The sequence below is a fragment of the Hordeum vulgare genome, chromosome 2H (assembly GCF_904849725.1).
Source record: "Hordeum vulgare subsp. vulgare chromosome 2H, MorexV3_pseudomolecules_assembly, whole genome shotgun sequence".
NCBI lineage: Eukaryota > Viridiplantae > Streptophyta > Magnoliopsida > Poales > Poaceae > Hordeum > Hordeum vulgare.
The window spans coordinates 198,839,169-198,847,834 of NC_058519.1; positions in this window are offsets into that span (position 1 = coordinate 198,839,169).

Consider the following 8,666-nt stretch of genomic DNA (forward strand, 5'->3'; position numbering starts at 1 on the left):
TTCAGAGTTTCATTTAATTCTTTCCAATAAATTCCATTTGAAGTCAATATCTCTCTTCATAAAAGAACCGGTACAAGAAGTGTCAAGCAAGGTACGATTATCATGAGAAAGCTGAGCATAAAAGTTCTGAATAATAATTTCTCTCGAGAGCTCATGGTTGGGGCATGAATATAACATTGATTTAAGCCTCCCCCAAGCTTGAGAGATACTTTCTCTATCATGAGGCCAAAAATTGTAGATATAATTCCGATCACGATGTACCAAATGCATAGGATAAAACTTTTGATGAAATTCCAATTTCAATCGGTTGTAGTTCCATTATCCAGTATCATAACATAGCCTATACCATGTCAATGCTTTATCCCCCAAAGATAAGGTAAATACCTTATTCTTGGCCTCATCCTCGGGAAAATCTGCAAGCTTAAATAAACCACAAACTTCATCTACATAGATTAGATGCAAGTCGGGATGTGATGTTCCATCTCGTGTAAAAGGATTAACCAACAGTTTCTCTAGCATACCCGAAGGAATTTCATAACAAATATTTTCAGTAGGTGCAGCAGGTTGAGGAGCAACTCCTTGTGCTTCCGTTCGAGGTGAAGATACCCCGAACAAGCTCCTCAAAGGATTAGTTTCCATGGTGACAAGTGACAATAAATTTCAGCACACTATATAAATGTTTCCTTACCAAATTCCACTTACCAAAGGCGCTTCACTCCCCGGCAATGGAGCCAGAAAAGAGTCTTGATGACTCACAAGTGTAGGGGATCTATCGTAGTCCTTTCAATAAGTAAGAGTGTCGAACCCAATGAGGAGCAGAAGGAACTGACAAGTGGTTTTCAGCAAGGTATTATCTGCAAGCTTTGAAATTATCGATAACAGACAGTTGTGTGGTAAGATGTTTCGTAGCAAGTAGCAAGTAACAATAGTAACAAAGGTGCAGCAAGATGGCCCAATCCATTTTGTAGCAAGGGACAAGCCTGGACAAACTCTTATAGGAGGAGAAACGCTCCCGAGGACACATGGGAATTTCTGTCAAGCTAGTTTTCATCATGTTCATATGATTCGTGTTCGCTACTTTGATAGTTTGATATGTGGGTGGACCGGTGCTTGGGTGCTGCCCTTACTTGTACAAACATACACTTATGATTAACTCCTCTCGCAAGCATCCACAACTATGAAAGAAGAATTAAGACAAAGTCTAACCATAGCATTAAACTAGTGGATCCAAATCAGCCCCTTAAGAAGCAACGCATAAACTAGGGTTTAAGCTTGTGTCACTCTAGCAACCCATCATCTATTTATTCCTTCCCAATGCCTTCATCTAGGCCCAAATAATGGTGAAGTTTTATGTAGTCGATGTTCACCTAACACCACTAGAGGAGAGACAACATACAACGCATCAAAATATCGAACGAATACCAAATTCACATGACTACTTATAGCAAGACTTATCACATGTCCTCAGGAACAAAAGTGACCACTCAAAAAGCATAATTATGTTCATGACCAGAGAAGTATTGAATAGCATCAAGGATCTGAACATATAATCTTCCACCAAGTAATCCAACTAGCATCAACTACAAAGAGTAATTAACACTACTAGCAACCTTACAAGTACCAATCGGAGTCGCGAGACGGAGACTGGTTACTAGAGATGAACTAGGGTTTGGAGATGAGATAGTGCTGATGAAGATGTTGATGGTGATGAGTCCCCTCCGATGAGAGGAGTGTTGGTGATGACGATGGCGACGATTTCCCCCTCCGAGAGGGAAGTTTCCCCGGCAGGACGGCCCTGTGGGAGCTCTAGATTGGTTCCGCTCAAGTTCCGCCTCGTGGTGGTGGCGATTCCTCCCGAAATCCTCCTCTTGATTTTTTCTGGGACGAAAACCTCCTTATAGCAAAAGATGGGAGCCAGAGGGGCAACAGGGGGCCCACAAGCCACCTAGGCGCGACCAGGGGTGTGGGCCGCGCCTAGCAGGCTTGTGGCCTCCTAGTGGCTCCCCTCTGGTACTTCTTCTGTCCAGTATTTTTTATAAATTCCAAAATAATTCCTCGTTGATTTTCACGGCTTTTGGAGTTGCACAGAATAGGTATCTCAAACTTGCTCCTTTTTCAGACCAGAATTCCAGCTGCCGGCATTCTCCCTCTTCATGTAAACCTTATAAAATAAGAGAGAAAAGGCATAAGTATTGTATCGTGAAGTGTAATAACAGCCCATAAAAAGCGATAAATATCAACATAAAAGCATGATGCAAAATGGATGTATCACACACCGAATTCCTCATCTTCAATATCTTCATGACGAATATCAATTTCATCGCAATTTCTTCGCGATTCAATTCTTCAGCTTCAGACCAATTTCTTTAGCCGAAGATATACATTTTTAGAGGTCGATATTCATCGAATATTTCAAACTCCTCAAGGACTTATAGATCATGTGTACACTCATGAACACATTAGATACTTAACCTATAAGTCTTCATACCACCAAAATCATTAAGGGTCGCTAGATGCACTTACATGGTGGAATGAATTCTTCCTGAGCTGTACTGATCTGTTGAGGAAGCAATGAATCATTTTCCATTCTAAGATCCTCATAGGACATTTTCAAATTCTCAAGATCAAGCTTCCTTTGAATAAATTCACAGGAAAGCTTCTCATGATCAGCCAAGAGTGTACCATAACTATCTTGAAGACTATCAAATCTTCAGTGAGGATTTGAGTACGATTCGTTCCATCATTTGGCATATCATTGTTTTTGTCTAGCAGTTTCTCAACAACACTTTGTTGCTTAGTGGCAATGTTGGCAAGTTTGTAGTAACTAGGTTTTTGATAATCATCAGATTCACAGTCACTAGAATCAGAAGAGGATGTGTGGCTTGGTACCTTTGAACCTTTTCCCATGAAGCAATAGGTGGGAACGAAGTCATCATCATATTCATCAGTGTTGTTCGTGTTGTCATTTTCTTGAAGGTTGAAGATGGACTTGTTGACGAATGTGGTGGCAACTGCAAGACATGCCACACCAGACTCGGACTCCACTTCAGAACCTTCCTCTTCATCACATTCCTCAGATTCTTCTTCAGAATCCATTTCCTTGCCAGTGAGTGCCCGAGCCTTTCTAAAACTGGTCTTCTTGTGCGATGAGGACTTTAAAGATTTCTTCTTTTTATTCGAGTCATCAGAACTTTCATCCTTGTATTTCTTCTTTCTTGATTCATTCGCCTAGTGAGAACAGTGAGCAATGTAGTGACCAGATTTCTTGCATTCGTGGTAGGTTCTTTTCTTGTAGTCCTCAGATGAAGATTCTGATTTCCTCATATCTTTTCTTGAAGACTTTCCGAACTGGCCATGATTTGTGAACTTATGGAAATATCTCATGTGCATAGCAAGTTCCTACCCAAGTTCTTCAGGATCACCAAGACTGCAGTCAGATTCTTCTTCTTCAGATGAGGAAACATCCTTTGCCTTCAGCACATGAGGTCTTGAATAGCTTGGTCCATATAGGTCTATCTTTTCTTCTTTTTGGAATTCATGAGTATTGGGTCTCTCAAGTATATCAGCAGGATCAAACATCTTGTAGTCTCTTCGTTCTTGGATCATCACAACTAGTGTGTCAAACGATGGATCAAGAGATCATTGAATTTTCTTCACAACTTCATGGTCAGTGATGTCTCTGGCTCCCAGAGCTTGCAATTCATTTGAGATGTCAGTGAGGCGATCAAAGGTATATTGGCAGATTTCATTGTCAGGCCTCTTGTAACGGTTGAAGAGATTGCGAAGAACATAAACACGAGAGTCACGCTGTGTGGAGACTCCCTCATTGACTTTGGACAGCCTATCCTGGATAAGCTTCGCTGAGCCCAAAGCACTAACTCTGCCATACTGACCTTTCCTCAGATGGCGAGAGATGATATTCTTCGCTTGCGAGTCAAGTTGCTTGAACTTCTTCACATCAGCGGCACAGATAGTTGCAGTGATGGAGGGAGTGCCATGTTCCACTATGTACCAGAGATCATTTTGAATTGCTTGAAGATGCATTTGCATCTTGGTCTTCAAGTAGGGGAAGTCCATTCCATAGAAGGTAGGACAACCTTGCTCTCATACCAATTGAACTAAAACTCCAGGTGGTCGACATAACTAAAACTCCAAACGGTTAAACCAAAATCACAAAGAACAAGGGAGTACCTTGCTTTGATACCAATTTAAAGTGCGTTATATCGACTAGAGGGAGGGGTGAATAGGCGATTTTTACAAATTCATCACTAAGGAACTTCCTAGTGACGAAAGTCCTCAGTTATGAAGTGAGTGCAATGGAAATAATACTTAGACAGAAGTGCAAAAATGACTACAACAATGTACTCAGCGTGAATTGATAGGATCGGTTTGCACTGGTCATGTATACAGGATAAGCAGGAGATGAATAACTCAGGTGAAGAATTTGAGGTGAGGAATTCAATGGAAGTATTTAGTCAAATTCTTCAAACGGTATAGATGGAAGTCTTCAACATGCAATTGAAGAAATGAAAAGAGTTGAAGAAATAGAACCAGTAGCTCGATGAAGACAGTGGTTGATGACCCAGTTCCAACTGTTGTGATAGGTGTACGTCTGTTTTGGAGCAAGTTGGTATTGAAACCAAAGGACACACAGTCCTTATCGTATTCTCCTTGAGCTAAGGACACACAGTCCTCGCCCAACACTCGTGGTAAGTCTTCACGACAAACTTCCAAAACCTCACAAACTCGATCACCCGATGTTCCACAATTGACTGCTGGATGGTCTAGACCATGACGCCTAACCGTATGGAGGATACACAGTCCTCAAAGGTAACAACCATCGGTTTCACACAGGAACAATCTCTTCAGTGATGCTCAATCATTTGGGTATTGGTTTGGGTTTGGGTGTTTGTGGTATTTCCTGACTTGATGATTTTCTCTCAAAGTCCTCGAGTAATTTCCTTAGTGGTGAATTTGTAAAAATCGCCTATTCAGGTGAAGACTTTGGTGATGATTTTTACAAGTGTCAGTTTATCTCGGAGCACCCAACCAGCTAGTGGTTGTGGGGCCGGCAATTTATAGCGTGGGAGCATCCCGACATGATTTGACATTAATGCCCTTAATGACATTACTGTTCGGTGGATAAGATTTGGGACAGGTGGCCCGCGGCGCGGCAACGGTGAGAACTTTCAACTATGAAAGTCCTCATGTCTATCATGTTCCTCACTTGAAGGATTTGGTATGTGTAGGTTTGAGTTGAGCATCATGAGGAAATTATTTCCATAGTTTTACCTCGACCCCCTTTAATTGTACGGTGTTCCTATGACTCAAGAATGAAGAAAATGAAAAAGAAAGGGTAAATCTTCAAGCTTCAAAGTCTTCATAGCATTTTCTTCGGGACACACCGAATTCCTCATCTTCAATGTCTTCATGAGGAATATCAATTTCTTCGCAATTTCTTCGCGATCGAAGTCTTCAAGGAATGACCAAAGTCTTCACCCGAAGACATACATTTTTAGGGGTCGATACTCTTCGAATAACTCAAACTCTTCAGCGACTTGTTGAGCCTATGTACACTCACAAACATATCAGTCTCTTAACCTATAAGTCTTCAATCCACCAAAATCACTAAGGGACACTAGATGCACTTACAGTTGTAAATATTCGAAGGAATGGTCGTGATGTCCAAGCTCCCCGTTTATTCATCCATTATCAGAAGTGTGCCTTAAAGCCAACTTGTATATGTACAAAAAAAACAGGAGGCAAAATAATTGCAAAGATCGTAAATCACAAAGGGCATTCCTTGCTTTCGAAGAATTACGAACTGTATAATTCGAACTTCGCAAGCAGTTGTATGTATATAGATAAATAGAAGAGTACAAAGTATAGGTTTACACAGGATTGAATATGGCTAGTTTGATGTTCCTGTAAGCACCATGCCATACATGTGCGCCTTTACACGTCGGAGGATACTTCTTGGAAAGGAGACAACTTTGATGAACACTTCTTATGGTCAATGGTGGTCTTGAGAAGCCGCCGATGTGAATGCGTGCTTGACGCACAGATTGGTCCTTGATGGTACTTGTATATGTCCGAAGACTATACTTCCTATGGTTCGGTTTATCCGAACAGTAAACCTTATATTATTGATCCTCATAGTTTCCCATGGTATCTTGAGCGCAAAGTTGTGTCTTTGAGGTACATACTTTGTTGTAGGCAAGGTGCTGCTATGAGGAGCTTATCCCTATTTACCTACCGTGGTATGTCGTGGTATATGGCTGTGACGAGGCACAAGCTTGTTTATGCTCCTTGACGGATACCCTTGGCTTGGGGATCCTGTCATCGGAATGTACTTCGGCTACTAAGGCCGCAGAGTGTTCCTCAGTCCGAAGGGATCATTCAGTGTTACCATTGACTATAATAACGCCTTTAGGTCGTGGCATCTTCAGCTTGAGGTATGCATAATGGGGGACGAAATTAAAGCGAGCGAACATCTTACGATCGAGGAGTGCATGGTACTGTTGACACCAGATTTTGGCATGGAAGAAAATTTTATTAAGATGAATTCAAAGGAAGAAGTGCTCCACATGAAAGAGTTTTGTGGTGTTGACATGAATATTTTTGGAGTTTGGGCCATCGCTGTCCAATCTGATATTGAAGGCCGAAACTGTGTTCCAAGTGCTGAGAATTCATATTCAGAGTATTGTTTTGTCTATTAAGCCAATAAAACAGCCTCATATGGAAAAATGTTCAACAGGAATTGTGTTCGCCTCGTCGAACCGATCGATTTTGATATATATTTTGTCTCAATCCGAGTTCGTGTGCGACCTGAAGGGACAAAACAAGATCAGGTTGAAGTTTCACTCGGGGATCCGAGTGAAAAGTTTGCCATCCGAGTGGAGTCACCATCCGAGTGGAATTTGCCATCTGAGTGGAAAGTTTGCCATCCGAGTGGAGTTTGTCATCCGAGTGTAATTTTCCATCCGAGTGAAAAGTTTCTAAACACGAGTGGAACTTGGGTGACAAACATGATTTCCGAGTCAAAGTATAGCTATCCGAGTGAAGGCTTGATGACCGAGTTAAAGGTTTCCAAATACGAGTGGAATTTCGGTCAAGGAGTCATGGATTCAGAGTGAAAATTGTTGTCGAAGTGAAAATTGTTGACCGAGTGAAAATTGTTGTCCGAGTGAAAATCACTCAAACGACTAAAGGGGGCTCCGAATCCGAGTGATTCAACCAGAAGGTAGAGATTGGCATGTATGGTCATCTAGATGGCCTGAGATCAGAAAGTGTTCAACATGAAAGTTGTTTGTGATGTCGAAATGGTTAAGTTTGATTTTAAGGTCATTATCATCTGAGGTAATACACGGTCTGCAGGGATGCTACAACACTCGGACGGTCCAGTCCGCTATATGACCGAGGCTGATTCAAAGTTGAATATGACTTCGTCGAGTATTCAATATGACCTTATTTGGAAAAGTGATAAACATGAGAGTTATTTGTGTCCTCGAGACGGTCGATTCTGATATATAAATCGTCTCAATCCAAGGTTGTATGCAGATTCTGTGGCCCGCGCAAAGAGCAAGACATGAGGTTGGGTCAGATTCGGGTTGAATCCGAGTTGGACTAGAATTAGGACTCTAGGACGTGATTTGCTGTAATTTTCTTGTAAGGAAAGCCTAGATGAATCCTTTACTTGTACGGGAAGTCCAGCCGCCTCTTATGTATGTTGGAGGTGATGGCCGATTAAAACAACACACAATCGAAACATCAATATAGTACTTTTTCATCTACGTTTTACCTCTTCATCGTATTTTATCTCTCGTTTTTCGTTGTTCCTCAGTTTGAGAGTTGTGAATCTCGAGGCCCTAGGAGCGAGCGAAGACTTAGGGCAGTCCATATCCGCCACACTCCCTGACGGGGTCCCTCCCGGGCGTGTGGGGTTTCGGGTCCTCAAAAGCACCCGCCGGCTGTCTTGTGTATCGCGTTGTTGGTCGGGTCTCCTTTGACGTGAGCTGCGGTGCATCACCCCTGAGCGTCAAGGGTACACGTGACGTATTCGTGTGTCAACAAATACCCGTTGCGGAAAGAGATGATATCAAAGATCAAATCATCGCTAAGAAAGTTGTCGGGTGAGCCGAACACTACCTCTAGGGTTATTGTGCCGAACAGCAAGCTTCGATGCTCGGAATTAGTCCTTTGAATGTGGTCTTATTGGGTTTGATTCGTAATGGATTAGTACTGATTTTCCGTATTGTATCCTCGTAAATAAGATTAAGGCTGCTGCCCCCATCCATGAGGACTCAAGTGAGGTGGTACCCATCAATGATGGGGTCGAGTAGCAAGCTAGTTGACCCATCGGATATGCCGACCATGGATTGTACTTTGGGGCTACTAGCTCTATGTCATATACATCCCAAAGTGTGCGCTTCCTCTCTTTTTGGGCAAGTGGGTGACATAGATCATGTTCACTGTTTTTACTTTAGGGGGAAACTTCTTTTGGCCCCCGTTATTAGGGCAATGAAGCTCTTCATCGTCTTTGTTGTGCAGGCTTTTGGCATGATCTTTGGCCATGCTCTTACCTGCCACTTTGAACACCGGACAGTTACGGTTGGTGTGTGTAGTAGGCTTATTTTGAGTGCCATGTATTTGACAGGGCCTCTCGA